The 23,414-nt window shown below is 35.6% G+C and overlaps 1 long non-coding RNA gene across 1 annotated transcript in view; it reads left to right on the top strand.

Annotated features, from left to right (window-relative positions):
• Window positions 1-22,452, top strand: part of LOC147832118 (uncharacterized) — a 70,954-nt gene extending 48,502 nt beyond the window's left edge. The window contains exons 2-3 of the long non-coding RNA XR_015518173.1: window positions 20,318-21,264; window positions 21,434-22,452. This is a non-coding gene — a long non-coding RNA (uncharacterized LOC147832118). The remainder of the gene's footprint in view (window positions 1-20,317; window positions 21,265-21,433) is intronic.
• Window positions 22,453-23,414: the final 962 nt, after the last annotated feature.

Consider the following 23,414-nt stretch of genomic DNA (forward strand, 5'->3'; position numbering starts at 1 on the left):
CATGACACCACTTCCTTGGCAGCCATCTTGTTTTTGGTCACTTGCTTGTGTTTGTTGAAATGTTTGAATGTGGTATAGTGCAGAGTTTTTGGATGTGTTAGGACTGGGAATATTTAGATTTGTGAGTACTGTTTATTTTGTTTGACTTATGAGATTATATTGAGATTTGTGAGTACTGTTTGTTTTGTTTGACTTTTGAGATTATATTGAGAATTGTGAGTACTGTTTGTTTTAGTGTTTGCTTTGTTTATGATACTTTGTTCCACCGGCTTGTTTGACCTTTGTTGCCTGCTGACATTGATTTTGGATTGTCCTTCAAATATGGTTGGCTGTTTTTGTAAATAGATTGTAAATAGTGTATATATTGGGATAGTAAGGAGTTTGATGCCATTTTCTTTGTAAAACCGTTTGGCCTATGTTTTTGTGTTAGGTAGTTAGGGTAGTGAATTGTACTTTCTTTTCTTTTATTTTTTGATCAGGTAAGTTAGAGATTTAATACAAAGGAATTTTTGTTTGTTATTTTGGCCTTGTCATCTCCCGAATTCAAACCCCAATAAATCAAAAATCTTTTAATAATTTTTGTTGTCTTGTCTTTCATGTTGTGCACCATCCCTAGACGGTGCGTAACACAGTCAAAATGTACATCTTGTGGACCATATCATGAGTACAGCCCAATATTGCTTAAGAGAACATAAAATGGATGAGCTGAGCGCATTTCTGAATTCCAATTCTAAAGTATTTGATCTTGCATGTAAAAGGTTTTTGTTGTTGTCTTCTGGTCACTCTGTCTAGTTTGTGAATAGGACTTTCTTTGTCCAATAAATAGGTCTAAAAAAAAATAAAACTGCACACATTGTTCAGTGTGTACTGCATAGATGCTTTTATTAATTAACTATATTTTTTAGGAAGTAGGCTAACTTTGACATCATGATTATTTTTTGAAGCACCCCTGCATATTTGTCTAGCCCGCTTACCTTGGGAAAACATTTTTGTGTCATGCCTGGTGAGAGAAAAATCACCCACACCTTATGAGCATTGGCTCTGCTTATTTGCCTCTAGGCTAATTTTGCATTGGTCAATATGTAAATGACATTTACATCTGTGTTCTTTAATTTGCACACTGTTGGAAAATCCATGCACAGAATATCCACGCCCATCTGTCCTGGAATTGTGCTCTTGCACAAATTTGCCCGGTTTGGTAAACTTGCCTTATATATTTCTTTTTTTTAAATAAAGGCTTTTTTCAGTAGATTTCCATTTAAAATGAAGGGAGATAAAACACAATTGATTTGATTGATTTGATTGATTTGATTGATTTGATTGATTGATTGATTCATTCATTCATTCATTCATTCATTCATTCATTCATTCATTGGCATTCAAAGTATCATGTATCATATATTTATGTAAGAAGAAAAAAATTACCCCAGAGATAAAAAAAGGTCTCTTAAGGTCTGATTGAACAATACTTTGATAAAAGATTACAAGGAAATACGAGTCGGAAAAAAAAATTAACAATGTGGACAGACGCTTTAATATTTCATATAATAATAACAAGGACTGTCAGTTTTCATTTCATGGTGCCTTTAAATACACACGCAATGTTTAGTGTATCAGCACGCAGCCAATCGGTGTGTTCAAACACATTCCCCCTAACAGCAGTCTCAGTATTGTGTGTCTTTGATAAAACACACTAAAGCAGCAGCACACAACTGATTTGTCTTCTGTTCAACACATATGTTCCTATAGCAACACGGCCTGTCTGTCCTCTGTATGAAATGTTACCAGAGCAGCTTACAGCCTGTCGGTCTGCTGTACAACATATGTTACTGCAGCAGCCATTTGTCACTTGAGCACGCAGACTTTCTCTCTGTCATACAACATGCTTATCTTCAAAGCACCAATTCATTCGATATCAGGAACTGTGAGTGATGAGAGCTGTGGGCACAAGTGGACATTTGAGAGTCCAGTCCACCACATCAGTTGAGTCTCACCACTTGTATGGTTTTAATTGGGGAAAATGTTGTATAATTGCCCCTCTACAGATGGAAGCCCCTCTTTCTAGTAAAAGAGCCAATCATCAATTGCTATACGGTTCTCCGGGTGATGTAGTTTTTTTTTTTTTTCCTAGATATGTGATATTTGTTCTTTATGACAGGTTAGTCAAACCCACTGGAATCTCAGCACCTTCTTGCTTCTCAGACATGAGAAATATAGACCATTTTGATGGATATAAACAAAAGCAATGGTCCAAATATAATTTCTATAGCTTCCAAAAACCCAAAAAGAGCAACATATTGTTAAATAATGTTATGATAACTATTTTTTTAATATTAAGTTATGATTGAATTGCCTCTTGTAACAGTTATGAAATAGTTGGATATCAATCAGGAAGTGTTCCAATGAGATCATCACACTGAAATGGTCTTAATCAACAAAAAAGCTTTTTCGAGGTATGATTGTGAGGTCCAATCTGTCTTGTCTGACATCATGCATTCCTACCTTCACCATTAAAACACAAAACACCACTGGACCACACGTGGTCTTAACTTGGCTGAATTTATGAGGCAAGTTTGGAGTAAAAACATCTTATTAAATGTGGTATTTATCTAACACAGAGTCATAGTTCACTCAGAAGCAACACTGTCAATATAACAAAATGATTATGTTCAATTTTAGGATTGTGCCAGTTAAACAGTCCACAATTTTTCATGTGCAGCTTGTCAGTCAACTACGGCTCTGTGTAGTAAATGCTGCTCCATCCTAAAGTAGGTACTGAAGATTTAATACTGATTACAGAACAGGAGTCAAAGGACAGAAAGAATCCCTAATTTATTGGCCAAAAATTAATTTTCTTAAAGTGTTAGCGGTTCACTTTTTTCACAATTTTTTAGGTTACAACCTTATTCCAAAATGGATTAAATTCATTTATTTCCTCAAAGTTCTACACACAATAGCCCATAATGACAATGTGAGAATTTTTTTATTTTTTTATGTTGTTTCAAATTTATTAAAAATAGAAAAGCTGAAATATCATATGTACGTAAGTATTCACAGTCTTTGAAGCTCTAAATTGAGCTCAGGTACATTCTGTTTCCACTGATCATTCTTGAGATGTTTCAGCAGCTTAACTGAAGTTTACCTGTGGTAAATTCAGTTGATTGCACATTATTTGAAAAGGCATACACCTGTCTTATATTTGTGTGTGTGTGTCTGTGTGTGTGTGTGTGTGTGTGTGTGTGTGTGTGTGTGTGTTATTTATTTAGTGCCATGCCACATCAGCATCTTATGACTATTTTATAGCAAAATGGATATACATAAAAATATTACATGATAAAAACTAGTATTACAAAAAAAGTTGCTTAAATAATATATAAAATATAAACAAATAAAATTCACACAAAAATACATTTTAAGTTAAATATGATTTTTCAGTTAAAGTTTTGATAAATAATTTAAGATTTTTTCTGGTGGTACTTTTTAAAAAATTTTCAAAGTACTCTACTTATAAAAATTATGTCTAATTTTAATGAAACTTTCACATTCCAAATAAATATGGTAAGAGCAGTCTGGCAGTTATTACATTTAGGTCGTGCTTTGTAAAGTAAATACAAATGAGTCAACCAAGTCAACCAAGAATGTCCAATTCGACATTTAGTATAGACAATTTGATCATGCCTGGTCTCAAAATTACACCTGTCTAAATAAGGTCCCAGGGTTGACAGTGCATGTCAAACACAAACCAAGCATGAAGACAAAGGAATTGTCTGTAGGCCTCTGAGACAGGATTGTCTCGAGGCACAAGGCTGGGGAATTCCTGCAGGAAAAATTCCTGCTGCTCTGAAAGTTCCAGTAAGTGGAAGATGTTTGGAACCACCAGGACTCATCCTAGAGCTGGCCAGCCATCTAAGCTGAGTGATCGGGAGAGTTAAGTCTGGGAGGTGATCAATAACCTGATGGTCACTATGTCTGAACAACCAGCGTTCTTCTATGGGGAGAGGAGAAGCTTACAACCATCTGTGCAGCAATCCACCAATCAGGCCTGTATGTTAGAGTGGCCAGACGGAAGCCTCTCCCCATCTGGAATTTTCCAAAAGTTCTCAGACCATAAGAAATAAAATTCTCTGGTCTGATAATGCTACAATTGAACTCTTTGGAGTGAATGGCAGGCATTACATTTAGAGAAAACCAGGCACCGCTCATCAACAGGCTAATACCATCCCTACAGTGAAGCATGGTGGTGGCAGCATCATGCTTTGGGGATGATTTTCAGCAGCAGGAACTGGAAGACTAGTCAGGATAGAGGGAAAGATGAATGTACAGAGACATCCTGAATGAAAACCTGCTTCAGAGTGCTTTTGACTTGAGACTGGGGTGACGGTTCATCTGCTAGCAGTACAATGACCCAAAGCACACCGCCAAAATATTAATGGAGTGGCTTCACAACAACTCTGTGAATGTCCTTGAGTGGCCCAGCCAGAGCCCAGACCTAAATCCTACTGAACATCTCTGGAGAGATCTGAAAATGGCTGTACACCGTTGCTTTACATCCAACCTGAGCTTGAGAGGTACTGCAAAGAGAAACGGGCAAAAATTCCCAAAGATAGGTGTGCCAAGCTTGTGGTATCGGTCCCACTTTATATTAAGTGTCCTTAACTACTATGTACTTACATCAAAAAATAAATACAATGTACTTACTGTGTTTATGATGTATTTGAGAACACTTGTGGTGCTCTTGAGTTGGGATAGAGGTTGGGTTATGGACAGGTTTGGTGGCAAGGGTAGGTTTAAGGGTGGGTTAAGGTGTTAGGGATGGTCAACATTGTATTTACAAATGTAATTACAAAAGTTAATTACAGATGTAATTACATACATGTATTTAATTAAGCTTAAGTACACAGTAAATACATGTATGTACACAATAAGTACATTGTAACAAACTATTAAATCCTGTGTAAGTACATATTAGTTAAGGCCACTTAATATAAAGTGGGACCGTATCATATTAAAAAAATACTTGAGGCTGTAATTGGTGCCAAAGGTTCATTAACAAACTATTGAACAAAGTCTCTGAATACTTCTGTACATGTGATTTTTCAGGTTTTTTATGTTTAATAGATTTGCAACAATTTCAAAAAATCTTTTTTTGCACATTGTCTCTATGTGGTATTGTATGTATTGTGTTTAACTGAATTCAATCTGTTTTGGAATAAGGCTGTGACATAAAAAGTGTAAAAACTGAAGCGCTATGTTTACTTTCCGGATGCACTATAGCCCCTAACTTATTGTGTATCACTAGTTACAGTGGTGATAAAACCAAGACAAAGTACAAACACATCAACAAAGCACTTGCTGCTCAAAAGGAAAGCAGTTCTTTGGATGACAGGTTTGTTGAGAATGCCATCCATGGCTGCAGGGAAGGATGGATCCACTTTCTGCTGTCTATCGGGTAATGGGGCAATCCTTAACCGGACACTATGTTGTTCAGCTGATACCATGACCTGCTGCCATCCACTGAAATAGGAGCGAGAGGAAAGGGAAATGATGGCTTTCAAGACTGGAGTAGTCATCCTGAACTAACAAGGGGGTAAATAGATAGCTGTCCATCAAAGGGTGTCCAGTACCACCCCCTGGCATCCCGATTGTCTCTTAATAGACAAATGGCAGTGTGTTTGGAAGCCATATTTTCCATCTGTTTCTGTTCATACTTCCCTCTGTTTTTTTACACCTCATCCATCCTCACCCCCAGGTGCAACAGTCACTAAGAAGACACCCCTTTCTCTACTACAATTGGGTGCAGTCCTGAGGAAAACGCCATGGTCTGCGAGTGCTAAAGAGAGTATATGTGACGAGTGTGGTTTAGCAGGGACCTTGAGTACAGCAAAAAGATGGTGACCAAACCAATCAACCACATTATATTGCCAAAGGTTAGGGGTTAGCCTTCCAAACTGCTGAATTGGGGCATTTTAATCAATTCAAGTGTACAAGATTAAGTACCTAGGCATGCAGACTGCTTCTACGAACAGTTGTGAAACAATAAGTCACTTTCAGAAGCTTTGTGATTACAAGTGTGGTATTGTGATTGGTTTCCACCTGTGTAATAAGTCCATTCATGAAACTTACAGTAGTCCAAGTTGCATCCAACCTTTACATCTGTGGTTGTCATTCCTGGTTCTTGAGATTCTCAACTCATTGCAACCAAAGGTACATTTTGCATCCCTCTCCTGTTTAACACATGATTTAGATACCAGCTTATTAGAACAGAGCTCCATGAAGTAACTGTGTTCCCACACACTTGTTCCCTACATGGGGTGAAGGGTTATTAAACTGCAATCATGAGATTTGCATAAAAGTCATTTCTCACACACTTTGATACCTTTTAAATTGAACGCTCTTCTTTCAAACAAGCATTATGGCAGAATAACGCTTGATGTTCACTTTGCAGAGTACCAAAGTCCAAAGTTCGGTGGAGGGTGAATCTGGTTTGATGCATTTTTCAAGGGTTGGATTTGGCCAGAGATTGGAAGTAACAAAGTACAACTACTTCGTTACTGTACTTTAGATTTAACCATTCATTTTTGCTTCTTACATTTTTACACAAATGTCTTTGTACTTCTTACATTTTTATCCAGGCTCGTTACTTTCATTTTCATGTGTTTGGTGTTGCGATCTTTATTACTTTTTGTCATTGCACTAACTGAATGCATTTTTGATTCAGTAAATCTTTTTTTTTTTTTTTCATTGTGAGCCTGCATGCAAATGCATGGCTTTGTCAACCCAGGCTAGTTTGTGAAGCTTACCACAAAAAAGGAAAGGATGACTAAAGTGGATGAGACAGAGAGAGTTGGCGATTTAAACATGACTGAAGCTGCCCTGCTTGTCCAGGTAATAAGCTGCATTTGAGTCAATCGGATCTCAGATAAATTAGATAAATTGCCTTTTGTCCACTTTCGACAATGGTTTACTATACAGACTTCTCTGATCTTTCATTCAAAATATATATTTTTTAACAATCATGTGCGTTTTTGTTAACATTTGTACAGTTAGTATTAAAACAGTTAATACTTCATAAATGCTGTATGCATTCAGATTTATTTTATTTATTTTTTTATGAGTTCCTATTTCCTTATACTGTTTTACTGTTGTGTTCATTTAGAGTGTTTTCTTTATTTATACTAGTTTAACAAATATTTTAACATAAAAATTATTCAAACTTCATGATTTAAGAATAGTATTATAATGGAAAGATAATGGATTATAATGAAAAAAAAAAAAAAGTTCATGCAAAATGTTCGAGGCTATAATTGTGCCTGTGTACTGTGTTGTTGTTTTGTTGCATAGAATTAGCAGCATTAATGACTATATCCATGGGAAAAAAAATATCCACAATACTCTGAAAAAACAATGAAACGCTGAAAACATACTGTAGGATGTTTTGATTTTAGTTTTGAAGCAGCTTTAGCCGAATGCCCAAAATAGTAAAATACATTAAGTATTAGTAGCAAAAGAAAAACAAATATTTTGGACAAAATTGTGTTAAGAGTTTTTTTTTTTTTTTGCATTGTAAAGATATCATCCTCTTTGTTTTTTCTTTTTTTTTTTAGCGTGTGTGAATGGACATTAACGGCAGTTGTTGGTTTTGATCGAATACACAGATTTTAAGCTGTGTTGTTTTGCAATATTGCAGAGTGTGATGTTGCTTGGCAACTTTTTCTGCTGAAAATTTGCAACAATTTTTTCATTAAAAAAAATGCATGTTATTTTGTCGTCAATCTCAGACAGAAAACAGAGATTGATTACATTCACATGAGTCTTTTATTTAACATAAAAATGAACAAAGGCTTTGAAGCGAGTACTGGAGCTGGCAAGCACAGGTAAGGATTCCACAGCAAGAATCTTAGATCATTTAAGTGAGGTACGAAGAACGGACCGGTCCGTTCTTCGTACCTCGCTTAAATGATCTAAGATTATTTGGCAGATCCTGGATCTTTTAATCTTGATAATTTATCTCTCGCTAATTCGGTTCTTCAAACAAGTTCGCGAATCAGATTAGAATGTCTGGATGAACTGATCTGAGATCGCTGCGTGTGTTGTTAAGGACAGATCTAGCAATCCTCGAAATCATGATCAGCAATGCAACGATTGGCTGACGGCACAGCAGCGTAATGACATCATCTGATTAATATTCAATTATCCATGTGAGCAAAATTACATCAAATTAGCAGTCGACGGTTTGTTAAATATGACACGCAAGAACTTTACACATTTGTTGTGAGCTGCAGGCTTTACTCTTTCATTTGTCAAGACAAGAGTATTCATCATGTATTTCAATGCAAATCAATGTATTTAGTTCCACATTTAGAAAAGATTTTCTTTATTATAGTAGCCGTTTTTTAATCGGTGTAAAGAATAACTGGTTGTTTACAAAAGCATTTTCATATTGGTAAAGGTGTCTGCAACTTTTGTGAAGCATCAAATCACTGGCATATTAACTATCAAAACTTGTTTATGACTGCATTAATGTATTATTGCTTTAAAAAAAAAGTCACATATTGTGTATTTCTATTATACACAATTTGTACTAAAGCGATCTAAAAAGTTCATATCAATAAGTTTTCTCTTTGCACCAGATGGCAGTCTTTGTACTTTCATTTCGAGGGTGCAGATTGCATAAGTTTTATTAATATGTATAACTTTATTTATTTTATTAATGCCTATAACTTTATATATATAGTTAAAAAATATGTACCATTTTCCCAAGTGTATATAACTACTACTGTAAGAAAATATCAGAATTCGGAACAAACTTTCTGTATTATCTTTGCTTGAACTGAGCCGATCTAATCCTGTTTATATGAATTGAACCTGCTTCCGATCAGGTTTGACCTAGCAGAACTGTTGCCATGACAACAACTCTCGGATCAGCTTTGAAGAACGAAACGATCCTGGATCGTGTCAAATCGTCAACATCCAAATCCAGCTAACTGAGTAATCCACGTACGAAGAACGGACCCCTGGTAAGCAAAAAGTAAAATGCTAAATAATAATAATAACACTGAACTTAGCAAAGTACGGAGGCATTGCAGAATACCCTTAGGGTGTAATGAACAATAATCTGGCAATGAGTAACAAGACAGGGCAGGCATAAGTGGAGAGGTGAATCAGATCAAATAGCAACAGGTGAGTAATCCATGGCGCCAGTGCTGATTGTAAGAAGTAACAGCTGAAGCATTCAACAGATTGAGACAGAGAAGTTATGATCAAACCTGACCCATGGCATTTGTATATAGGTATTGATGTGATGTGAGATGTAGTTGTCAGCGTGAAACTAAAACACGAAGTTACTTTTACTTAATTACAAAAGTGTAGCCTGTACTTCAACTTTCACTAGAGTCGTTATAAACACGAGTATCTGTATTCCTACTTGAGTAAAGAATGTGTGTGTTTTTGCCATCTCAGGATTTGGCACCTTACAATGAGGGGAAACTCTTAATGCTTCAGCATGCCAAGACATTTAGTTATGCAACAATCATCTGTGTGAAGCTTATGTTAACTTTTTCTTGAACTCTGGAACATCATACTGTTGGTGGTCATACTGACAGTTTCCATACAAGACGTCATATTGTTGTGCCATATTTACATTCAAAGATTCCGTAGAGACTTGATAATTGAGCTTTGAACGTCTGTTGTCATGTTTTATGAGGTAGTTACCTTAGAAATAGAATTTTTTGGTAATATAGCCTATAAATGTGTATGAGTTACTTGACCAAGTGTAAATGTGTGCATGTCACAAAGTGTTGTTTTGAAAGAGATATCTGAAGTACAGTTATAATTTAGCGTATGTTCCATTTGAGCGTAATAGCAATTCAAGGTAGTAATACTCTGAATACAGTGTTATTTAATAAAATAATGTCGGAATAAAACACGCACATTTAGGAAAAACCAGTGTAATTCAAATCAAAATTTCTGCCTCTGTAGTTCTATGGTCGATACATGATTGCGGTCAATACTGAGATGAAGGTGTTGAAAGCGTCTAGCATACCACAGTACCTCAATCACAAACCATGTCTTTCAAAGGACATGTCAAACAACCCAATGTCAGCAATCCCAAACAGACTCATTTTAGCGATTTACACAGACTATAGCTGTCACAGAGACAAGGGTGATTTCTCAAGACACCCATTTCTTTGATATCTGTCAAGTAGAAGACATCTAATGTATGACATTCTCTCTCCCCTCCCCAAAAAAAGTATTACCAGGACTAAAACACACAGCTTTTTATCACAAACATGAATGCAACAGTCTATAACTTGTTCAAGTGAATCCAGATATGCTTGCTGTTTTGAATATATCATGATTAAGAATGGGGTTAGTAGTTTGACAAATAGTCTGCACCAACACTCTTGTAGTCTTTACCCTTCTGGTCAGTCTCAGAACAATTCTTCACATTGGTCTTTCTGAAAAATAACGATTCTCCTGGCAGACAGCAGAACGGCTACTTTTTATGCATCCTTAGAGCAGTGATCACATTCCTTTTGACTCAGGGGTCAACATTTAACACAGGACTTGTAGGTCTACCATTAGATTAGATTAGATTTCCATAATAATAGTGAAGGCTTGTGTTACTGTTAAGATGTGTACATGACACAAGCAAACCTCTGTTTACAACTTTTAATTCTTTGCCAAGAACTGTGGTTACTGCCATTCCTCATATATATATATATATATATATATATATATATATATATATATATATATATATATATATATATATATTTATTTATTTATTTATTTAATTTATATATATATTTTTTTGTATGACTATTGTCTTAGCTTACTTCAAATACAAAATAAATGTCCTCGAATGATTTGTGGTAGAGTTTACCCTACTAATCTGACCTACTGTAGGATAAGTTGTTCATCAACTGACATCACATCCCTCGTAGTGTCTACCGATGGTGGTTATAGATAAATTATTCTCTATTGTTCCATAAACCTACTAGCTTGACCAGTCGAGACTCCCAGACAACATATTTAAATAGAACTTCTCCAATCACCCAATACAAATATTATCACTCGATTGAACAGTGTATATCAGCTGATAGATATGGGCCAGTAGGGGCCTTCTTCACCTACTAGTAGGCACAGAAGGCTGTAATCATCCGTCCACATGGTTAATCAGATTTAGTAATAGTGAAAACTCCAGATCCAGATCTGTTTTTACATTACTGTAAGGGTGTAGGGTTGGGGTAGAAATAGACATTAATAAAATATAAATAATGGGAAATTTATTAAATAATATAACATTCTTGTTAACTTCCAGCCACAGCTGCATGTGATCTATAGCTGATTAACCATGTGGATGGATGATTACAGCCATCTGAGCCTACTAGTCTATATCTATCAGCTTATATCTACTGATAATGCCTATTTAATTGAATGATAACATTCAAATCGGCTGCTCCAATTACAAATCACATAGTAAAGAAAATACAAAAGTATAGGATGGGTACATTGTGGCATGACAAACATGACTCAGTCTTCAAATAATGTGACTGCTTCCTTATATGTGCCATCCTCAACATTTTTATTGTTTTATTACTTCAGTATTAGTTGTGATTAACTAAAGCATTGTCCACATGAACATGGGTATTTTCAAAACTGGTGTTTTTTTTTTTTTTGTTTTTTTTGGTGTGATTTGGCCGTTTTTCCACACAAAAATTCAGTATGAAACCGAAACTTTCTGAAAACCAGGACCATGGTGAAGATTTTCAGAAACTCTAGTTATGGTTGTATACTGTAAACCAGAGATTTTGTTCCATGATGTCAGCATGCATGCAGTTTCCTCCTTTCTGATTTGTCAAAAATGGCTGGGTTCATACCAAATGTGGAAGAAAAGATTGAGGCAAATTCCATGCATTCCCTTTGCATTTCATATTATTTTACCTTTTTTGTGCGTTTGCATTTATTTTAACTAGCGTGAATACTTAATTCTGTGTTTGGTGTAAACTCAGCACAAAATACTTTTATCGCCACCTGTTGGTTCGGCATGCCCTTGACAGAGCATCATAGTGTGTTTTTGCGTTTTTATGTGGACAGAAAATAAAAAAGGTGGGAAAATCTAGACTAACTAAATTAGAAAAACTAATTTAATAAAATATTTCAGAATATGGCCTAAAATGTATGGAAAATTTCTTTCAAAGGCTAATTAGAATTGATATGCACATTTTAATAAAAACAATGCATCAGTTTCTTTGAATCTTATCTGGATGAATTTATTACTAATGATTTAATAGTAGATGCTGTGCTGTGAGTTGTTTGGGTATTTTATCGAATCAGAGAGGAGGAACAGCCTTAATATAATGTCACACAATAAATCAATTGGAATTACTGCGACTATAAACCCAGGCATATTCTTTTTTTTTTTCAATGTACTGTCATGAGGCAAAGATTAAAAAGGATTTTGCCAAATCATGATTGTGTATAATCATATTAAAAGTGTGCATGTTAATGTGGTCACTGATTCAATTATCCATTCATAAATATATGCATCCACTTGCTTCATTTCTAAATTAGTCAGCAGCTTAAAGCAAAATGTTTTGTTCCACTTCATATTAAATAGCATTACTTAAATAAATAACTTATTACAATAGCTATGTTTCCATCCACCTATTTTTTATGCAAATGTTGCATATGTGCATAAAAAAACTATTTATGGAAATGCCATGATGAGCATAAATTTAGAAAATGTGCATAAAAAAAACTTTTTATTCCATGAGAAAAGATGTGCATAAACTATGATGGAAACACTTTTACCGCACAAGTTTCAGTTTGTGCATTAAAAAAGGTTGTGTGATTTTGTGATAAGAGATCGATCATGTGAGGATGAAAATGTGTTTGATTGCACAAACCTGCAGGCTGAGCACACTGTAAATTATCTCAACTGTTGTTTTGGTCATTCTAAAATGCCCAACCATTTCAGTATTAGTGTTATTATATTATTAATGACCTTCAGAATTAGGAGCGTCTTTGCTCCGCGCCTGACACCTTCAAACGCCATCGCGCATTCACTGCGTGTCAAGATTGCCTTCTGAGGCGCAAGTCATTTATTAAATAAAGAAAAGATTGATGCAGCTTCTCCTACTGCAGCAAATTCAGTTTTTACTGTTGATAATTGGTGCCAGTTAATCAGGAAGTGACAATTTTGTTTGCTTTGACTCGTTAGATGGAAACACTGCTTTATTCACACATATTTTTTGCGATAATCCAGTGTTGTACATAAAGTTCATCCACGTTTTTGGATGGAAACATAGCTAATGTACCTATTGTGTTAATACTGTATGTGTTTTTGTGTCATAGTACATATGCTTAATTAAGTACCTGCATGTAATTAAGAGTATTGTAATTAATTTGTGCAATTAATTTGTTACACCTTAGCCTTAAGCCTACCCCCACCAACTAACCTGTTCCTAACCCTACTCGCATCCCACCTCAAGAGAACCAGAAGTGTTTTGCAATACATTAACACTGTAAGTACATACACCCTCACCCAAACTACACATCTGCCACTGAAATGAACTACAACTCCCATCATGCACCTCACGCACACACCAGTTCCGGATTTCAAATGATTGCACACACAGCTGTAGCTCCTCGAGACTGATTAGTTGAACAATAAAAGCACCCTACCTTCTTACACACATTGCTATGTCTTGTTGTTTGTAACACTAAGAAGCATTCTATTGTTTAGCCTTGCAGTGTTTTCCAATCCTTGCCTTGTTTATTGTTTATGCCGTTTGCACTGAACTCTTTGCCTGTGACTGACTACTCTTATGGATTTCCCTTAAAAGTATTGCGTGCTCCTACTTGGACTGTTTATTTGTGTTCGATCTAATAAAGACAATGCATTGTGGATCTTCAACTCTGTTGCCAGAATCATTCTGTCCTAAATGTATCTATATGTTGATGCATGTACATAGTAGTTAAGACCACTTAATATAAAGTGCCAGCAATGACTCAACAAAGTACTTGTTAAGACAGGGCAACCCTAATCTAGTCAAGTTACCATAACAGCAAACAAAAGAATTAGTAAAATATTATCAACCAAATGCCCTAGAAAAAGAATGGGAGAAAATAATTGTAAAAGATGGTATAATCTTGACTGTTTTCTTGGAATGTTAGCTACTTTTTAAAGATAAAACACTGAGGTATGCAATCCTTCCTGCATCCCCCTTGTGGGCCTCAACTGGGTCAGAAGGTTCTGTTACATCAGTTTCCATCTCTACCTCTCAGAGCCGTTTTCACACCACACTGAGAGATTTAGGGACTCCTTAACACTGGCATCGATTTGTAGTTTTACACAACACCTGAGCTACCCCTGAGGTTCATAACAGCAGGGCTTAAAACACACACTAGCCTGCTTTACTGATATAATGCCCCTTGATTTGTTGCATCAGATATAAAATAGATGGCTTGGAAACAGCAAAATATATATTCCTCTCTATGCAGCCTGATATGATAGCTTAAAAAAATTTTCCCATTTCAGAACGTCAAGGTGGAGGAAAAGGGCCTCTCGATGACATAAATGGGTTTTATAGGGTCGGGCATCTATTTGAGAGGACACTATTGAAGAGGCTATGCACACAAGTCATTGAAAGTGGCTTCAATGCCCGACGATTGCAATGGAATTAGACTTGACAACCCTCATTCTCAGCACATCAAAGGATGGAGATGGAGAAGGAAGACGGAATGGGATAAAATGGGAGGGAGGCACTGAATGGATGGTCAAAGAGTGCTGTTCATTAAAGATAAGTGCATTTGAATGAGTTGTGTGCGCTTCTGCAGTTTGAAGGGTCTTTGCTACATTACGGAGATCAAAACAGAGTTATGAACACACTGCAGTTGTGATTCTTGTAGTCGTAAGTATGTTTTTTTTTGTTTTTTTTTTACAAAAATAGAAGTCTTTAGTGAACTCTGCGATCCTTCTGAACATGCCTCAAGGTGTTTGTTCATGTTTACTTTTCTATTTTCTGGAATTTAGTACAGTTGAACTGCATGGAAAGAAATAAAAAATTATATTTATTTAAAATACACATAGTAGTTTTCAGTAATATTTTCGTTAATATATTTATGCTGTTTCTTACAATAAAATAATAAATAATAATAATAATAAATTAATAATATAATTCCTTAAAAGACTAAACAATAAATAAAATTTTTAGAGTTATACATATATATTTTAAAGAAATACACTAATGCGCATAAATTACTTTAGATATGTTTTTATATTTATACAATTATATCATATGCTATATATATATATATATATATATATATATATATATATATATATATATATATATATATATATATATATACAGAGAAAGAGAGAGAGAGAATTAATTAATAGCCCCCTTTTGACTTATATATATATATATATATATATATATATATATATATATATATATATATATATATATATATATATATATATATACATATATGTATAGCAAGAAAATTTTCACAGTATGTCTGATAATATTTTTTTTTTCTTCTAGAGAAAGTCTTATATTTTTATTTTGGCTAAATAAATTTTACATTAAAAAAAAATTTTAAGGTCAAAATTATTAGCCCCTATAAGCTGTATATATATATATTTTTTTTCGATAGTCTACAGAACAAACCATCATAATACAATAACTTGCCGAATTACCCTAACCTGCCTAGTTAACCTATTTAACCTAGTTACGCCTTTAAATGTCACTTTAAGCTGTATAGAAGCATCTTGAAAAGTAACTAAAGTATCTAGTAAAATCTTATTTACTGTCATCATGGCAAAGAGAAAATAAGTCAGTAATTAGAAATGAGTTATTAAAACTTATGCTGAAAAACCAACATTTTTAAATATTTCATGCTTTGTCTATGCATATTTTATAAAATCTTTTCAGTCCTGAACAGGATAAGGACCTGTATTTTCACATCCAACATCTCAAGATTTAAGAAAATTTGTACTGAATGGCCCTGCAGTGACAAAACCTGTTACAATCACCAGCGATCTTATCCTGGCAGATTGCTAAAGTACTACAAATCCACTGGTATATGGACTACAATTTCCAGAAATGCACCGCTCACACACACCTGTTCCTCATTTGGTAAATTACACACACACTTATGGCTAGAAGCTGCTAATGAACTGATTACTATGACTATTTATACAGCAAACACACAAACTTTAGGGCTGAGTCTTGTTCTACTGAATTTTGAACATTGCCACGCATTTTGCTTGCCTTGCCGGTTTTGACCGTTGCTTTGTTTTGTTTGTTTCACTTTTTATTCCTGACTGCTGCTTGCAATTTGACTATCCGCCTGTTTATTGACCACGATTTAGGGTTCCTCATATACATCTGTTCCTGTGTTGACCAGTGCTTGCTTGACCATTCTCTGCATAATAAACCCTGCGTTTGCATCCGCACTTGTCAGTGTCCCAATCATATTACAAAACCTTTATTAGCAGAAAGAATATTACTCATCCAAACTTAATTTTTGTAATGAAAGCATCCATTTGAGATCTTTATTAGAAGCCATCACTGCATTCAAGTCTGTGTGAAATTTAATTTCACAATGTTTATTTTGCTAGTACACTTTGTTACTTCTTCAGGTGAACAATTAATTCATTTAATAATCTTCAATCGAATTCTGACCATTTGCTTCTGTGTTTGGAGCTTCTGTTGACAGAAGTTTGATCATTTAGTCACAATATTCTTAACCAAGGCCATTTTACCATTAGTTAGGGAATGATTTGCAAAAGAAAGCTCCGCCCCCTACTCAATATTCCATTTCAGTTTGAAGTACCTGTACATCAACATAGCAAATTAAAGTCTCAATAAACTTTCAGTTTACAACTTCTCACCATATCAGCCAATGAGACCCAAGACTAAACAAACGGGCAAAGCAGATACTCAATGCTGAAATTAATGAAATAACAGCCCAGAGTCCATATATACTCATATTGAAAATGTATAGTTTTAATTGGAATTTAATAAATTTTAGTATTAAAAGCACAATAATTAATTAAAAGCCAGTGTTATACATGGAAAGTACATGTATATATAAGTTTGCACAATAATCTACATGTTAAAAAAAGAGGATGAAGCCAGTGTTCGGTCATAAATCACACATGCCAACCTTTGGTAAACATTTGCATGTGCTAATTGAGACCATTAGTGTTTTCAATGGGGCACAAAGGCATTTGAGCAGAGTGCAGAGAAAGTAGATAAGTAGAGAGCTACAGATCACTACCTTAATTGGCTATCGTTTATTAAGCCTGGACATTCTTTGTTTTGATGAATACACAGCTGCATTGACGGGTGTAAAGGGTGACTCTTGGCGGTTTGTGTATGTGAGTGTGTGTATACTGATGCCCACAGGGGAGGAACCATGTTACATTACAATAGAAAATGAACCAACATGATGTTCACATTAGCATCAACGCCTCCGACAGGTTTGCGAATATGAAAAAGGGCTTAACAGGGAAACTAATGTACTTAAAGGAATCATTTATTAAAACCTTATTCTCAACAATGTCTTTCTCTCGTGTTCCACGAAGAGCCAATAATGTGTCTGCAATTGTGGTTATTGTGATTAATCACTCGGCCAATTAACATAATTCTAGCTTGGAGCAGTATCGGAGGGGTAATTATGAAATGTTCAGTAGCCCATCATGCATCATGCAATCAATATCACTGGCCAAGAGGTAACACGCATGCTGTGAAGACTAAGAGAACAGATAAATCTAATACCTACTGGAAGTCAGTCTCGGAAATTTATATTTGTACTTGATAATGTTCCCCCAATGTATTTAACAGCTTTAAAACTAATAAATTGTCAGGTACAATGTATGTATTATTTTAATGCTATTTGGCAAATAAGGGCGATGCAGTGGCGCAGTGGGTAGCACGTTCGCCTCACAGCAAGAAGGTTGCTGGTTCGATCCTTGGCTCAGTTAGCGTTTCTGTGTGGAGTTTGCATGTTTTCCCTGCGTTCACATGGGTTTCCTCCGGGTGCTCCGGTTTCCCCCACAGTCCAAAGACATGCGGTACAGGTGAATTGGGTAGGCTAAATTGTCCGTAGTGTATGAGTGTGTGTGTATATGTGTGGATGTTTCCCAGAGATGGGTTGCGGCTGGAAGGGCATCCGCTGCCTAAAAACTTGCTGGATAAGTTGGCGGTTCATTCCACTGTGGCGACCCCAGATTAATAAAGGGACTCAGCTGACAAGAAAATTAATGAATGAATATTAGGCATATCTCTTGTATTGTTAAGATTAATAACTGGATCACTATTTTGGTTGCATTTAATATTTGGATGAAATGACAATTCACACACACACACGCCTTTTTCTTTCAGCAGAACATTAAAGAAGATTTTTAGCTGAAATTGTGGCCCTTGGTAATGTCAATGAATCAGTCCTTTTTTTAAATGAACCAATTGAGTGAACTTGATTCACTCATCATCAGGGGCTGAACTTCAAAAATACTACATATTATCATATATACGTGCTATTATGTTATGTCATGTGACCTACCAGAATCAGTGACATTGGATCACTGCTCACAAAACGATTTCATGAGTATTTGTGTGTTTTTAATGTATGGCTTTATGTATGAACACAATAGATGGGCATGTCACGGCTATCATTCTAAAGACCATGTGCACCCAATGGTTTAAACATTGTATCCTGAAGGCAATAATTTGTATCAGGATGATAATGCACCAATACACACAACAAGACTGATGACAGAGTGGTTTGATGAACATGAAAGTGAAGTTAAACATCTCTCATGGCCTGCACAGTCACCAGGGGCCTCATGTATCAACACTGCTTACACACAAAAACTTTGCGTACACCAGATTTCACTCTCACATTTGGATTTACAAACAATGTAATGATTGTGCATTGTTCCATGCCGACTTCCTGCCTGACGTACGTGCATTTCTTGTGTGTGTTTGTTTTATTTCCATTGGTGACTCCTAGAGGCAGTTGTGTTAAATTGCACACTACAAAGTATCTTTGAGCCATGCAATGGCAGCTATATGGGACGGGTTCATCTGCATGTCTACCAGGTATATAAGGTTTCCATACCATGCAGTTGACTAACATTGCAGCGATCGCCAGTTTTCTCAATGTAATCAGAGTGATCAACTGCATGCACATTGCTATAAATGCGCCATCTGAAGACGCATATGCATACGTGAAACAAAAACATTTCCATTTAATAAATGTGCAAATAATATGTGATGCTCAAATGAGCTTCATCTGATGCTGGATTCAAACCAGGTTCATAATTGAGGGTGTCAAAGCAAGTTGCCATTCGCTTTACGAGCTTAGTTTTGTTGTCTCTGTCAATCAAACGGGCAGGAATCACTCTATTTGCACTTGCCTAAATAGACACTACAAAATTTTACACCTTTACATTGGACTATTTCTTTTTTAATTCACTCACAGTGTGATGTTCAGACCCCACTGCATTAACTGCGTCAGCTAAACTCTCTACTCTATTTTTATTTTTTTTTATTATTTATTCCGGAGGGCAAACTTGCAAATAACACAGGTTTTCACCGGTCTACCTCCGAAAGCAGCACCTGCAATTCACATTCTTTTCAAAGTTTCTTTACATGTAATGTGTTTGTAACCTATGTATTCTCTTCCTTAATTCTCTAGTAATTTTTACACTGGTATGTGCCCTTTTCAAGACGTTACACAAACTAAGACTGCATGAATTATGTTTTATGTATTTCTAAAAGTGTCATGTATGGTCTCATTCTTCTCCATACATAATTCTACAGCTCATGATCTATGACAGGAGGTGATAACTTGAATGCTTGGGGTAATTTCAAACCATGAGTAAAAGTTTTGTCTGTCTGTCTTGGGACGGTTCAGACCAGAGAGGAGGAACAAAGAAAATTTCCCATGCGACTTTTCCTTTCATGCCATTGGTCAGTCAGGAAAGCCTTGAAGTGACCTGACCAACACCTTTAAATACCTGTAACACCCCTGCATCATCGCAGAAGTTTCCTGACACCAGGGGAGACCCTTTCTCTGTACCCAAGGGCCTTGGGACTCGCCTGAGTCCAAGTTTCTTATTTTCGGGCAAATTATAACTTAGTTTACAGTTTATATCATGCGTATCCTCCGATCCGTGCAGCAAATACCACACAAACAACAAGACTTTATCTTCCAAGCATCAGAGAAAGATCACAGGAAGAGGGCAACAGACTCATTAAATGCAGTTATTCAGTCTGTATTTACCTATAACCAGTCTGTATTTACCGGTGTTTACCAACTTGGTGGTTCTTACTAGTTGTGTGGGACTGACTTAGACTTGCCCTTCTTTTATCTTCTATTTCTTTTTTGTGTTTTTGTTGTTATGTTGTGTATGTTTGTTCATTATATGTTAGATTAGTCAATAAATCACTCTATAACCACATTGGATTGTCTTTGTTTTGCCTCACAGAAACAGTCACTTTAACGATAAAAGACCCTAACTACCAGCATATAAGTTTACCAAAACTTATAAACTGTTCATCTACAACACAAGACGTAGTTATAATTCCCTTTATAAATAAATAATCACAGTTCACTCAGACGAGCGGGTGAAGTCATTGTTAGATTTGTTTTGTTAAATTAACTGTTAATTCTGAATATTCATAATCAATGATAACTGGTTATTATGAATTATTCATATTCATAAATTGAGATAAATAATATACCAGAAAATATCATTAGTGTTAAAATGAAAAAAGTTGGCATTACTGTCCCACAGTATTCATTTAATCTTGAAACTGCAGTCAAAAGTTTGTTTACAAATGAAGAATGAAGCACTTCAGCAAGCATAGTTTGTTTTTAAAAGATGTCCAGTAGACATCTAAACGCAGTCGTCTTAGCTAAAACAGGGCTAAATTTGGGCAGTCAGTGAAATTTGAACATTAATGTGAACATTTCCCATGGCCTGCACAGTCAACAGAACTATTATTAAGACACTTTGGGTTTTTTTAGAGAAGCGAGTCAATAATCGTTTTTCTCCAGCAGTATCACATTGTGACTCGGCCACTATTCTCCAAGAATGACTCAAAAAGGATACCCTACACAGAACAAATGAATTATTGTGGTCTAAAACCATGCGTTTTAGTTTCATGGTCTAACCTCTGGATAAGACCAGTCTAAATAATTATTAATAGTCTGTAAAAATCTGTCTGTCTAATACAGGTGGGGGCAAACTAAGTCCTGGAGTGCCAGTGTCCTGCATAGTTTAGCTCTAACACTGATCAAGCAGACATGAGCATGCTAATCTGTGTCTTCAACATCACTAGAAATCTTTAAGCAGGTGTGTTTGATTAGAGTTGGACCTAAACTGTGCAGGACACTGGCCCTCCAGGACCGATTTTGCCCATCCCTGGTCTAATATGTTTAACTTGATGACTAGTTTTGGGCTTTTCTTAGATGTCTATTACATTTTCACTGACAGCCAAAGTTAAGCCTTGTTTTAGCCAAGCTGTCTACGTTTACATGTCTGTTAGATGTCTATTAAACACAAAATTATTTGCTGGAACATTTTTCAAACAATATGAGTCTGTGTTGCCATTTTCACAAATATGACATGTCTGTACGCTGTAAAATGCACATACACATTATATGAATATCTAAATATGAATGAGATCACGCTAAAAACCTAATGTGCACAGGCATGCATTAGAGTGTGTGCCAAAGTAAAAGCATGAATCACTAACAAAGTCAGTGCCTTCCCAGCTCGTCTTCAATGACGAAACTTGCTGATGTGATTCAGCTGTTTTCTTATTGCTTCAAGCTTCATTCGCCCAGAGCAAAACAGAAGTCCAGACTTCTCTTTAGATTACAGAAAAACAGGGTTCTCACAGCAGGACTCCTGGAGCCTGGAGCTTTGATTCCGGTAGAATCGGGACACATGGGAGAAGAGGCTGACAGACAGGCCTTCCCTTCTGTGACTGGATCAAACAGCTCAGACAACTCCAATCACCGGCCAGCTCAAAAAAAAAAAAAAAAAAGAAGAAGAAAAACACGATATCTGGCTACACTCTTGATCCACAAACAGCCAAAATACTGCTCTGGTAACATTTCAAGCTTGTTTTGGAGGATAATGCGATGTCTTGTGTGTCCTCGGATGTTATCATGACAAGTCTGACTGACAGATTGTGGAGTTAAGGGCAGGAAACATATGCTGTGGCTTTTTTAGCATTCTTGAATGACGTCTGTTTTGTATTTAATCGAGTGTCTTTGTAGGTGTTGTATTCCCTTTATTGTTTTGATCAAATTCCCACAAGTAATACCAGTAAAATTTTGACCTTGTAAGGACATTTGTTTGGTCCCCATGTGAAAAACGGCTCTCTAATTACACTGCATATTTATTTTAAATAAAAAAAACTCAGAATATTTCCTGAGAGGGTTGGTACGGGGATAAAATGTACAGACTGTATAATATAATTACATCAGGAAAGTAGCCATAAAAAAGTTGTACTAGTGTGTGTGTATGTGTCTGTAGTTGTTCTGTACACTGCTGAGACAAAAAATGTGCCAAAAGAAATATTACATATGTAACGCTAGTCAAATATTAAAACAATGCAACTTAGTTTTAATACCCAGAGACTGTCATGACAAACACTGCCAAATCCCACTCAAAGCCATTGCTGAAATGTTTCTCCAGAGATAAGCTGGGATGCTGGAATTCACCAAACAGGGGATTCTGATGTTGCAAGGATAAGCTTCAGGACTTTTCAAGACAACATTTTCACTAGTCCTACCGCAAAAGAATGATATACATACACTGTAAAACTCAACAGTCAGCTTTATCAAATGAAATAAGTGTAGTTGACTCAATATTTACTGAAAGTTAATTCTACTCATTTAAAAAGAGTCTTGAACTCAGTGTTAAAGGTAATGAGTTTATTAAATACCTCATTATTTCAGCTTAAATGGAGTAAGTTCACATACTCATACTGTATAGATTAGTTTTTTACTCAAATGGATTGTGGTAATCAGTTTCCTCAAACGGTTTGAGTTGCCTTAACTTATTAGGTTCTACAGTACTCAGTTGGTTTAAGTTCTCTTCATTTATTGGGTTTTATTGTGCTGTAATTGCTTCATTTACTCAGTTCACAGTACTCATTAGGATTAGGTTTTGAACTTGAATAGTGGGTTGCAATTTGTTTGCTCATATGGTTTGAGTTACCTTAACTTTTTGGGTTTTACAGTGTATTTTTAACAATGCATTTTATACATGTAAGAGATTTATAATAGTGTCTTTCTTCAAGATAAAAAAAAAAAAATCTAAATCTATTTTATATGCTGGAAATGACATTTGCAAAACAATCAGACAAAAAAAA

Source organism: Danio rerio, chromosome 20, assembly GCF_052040795.2.
Source record: "Danio rerio strain M-AB ecotype USA chromosome 20, GRCz13ab, whole genome shotgun sequence".
NCBI classification, from domain to species: domain Eukaryota; kingdom Metazoa; phylum Chordata; class Actinopteri; order Cypriniformes; family Danionidae; genus Danio; species Danio rerio.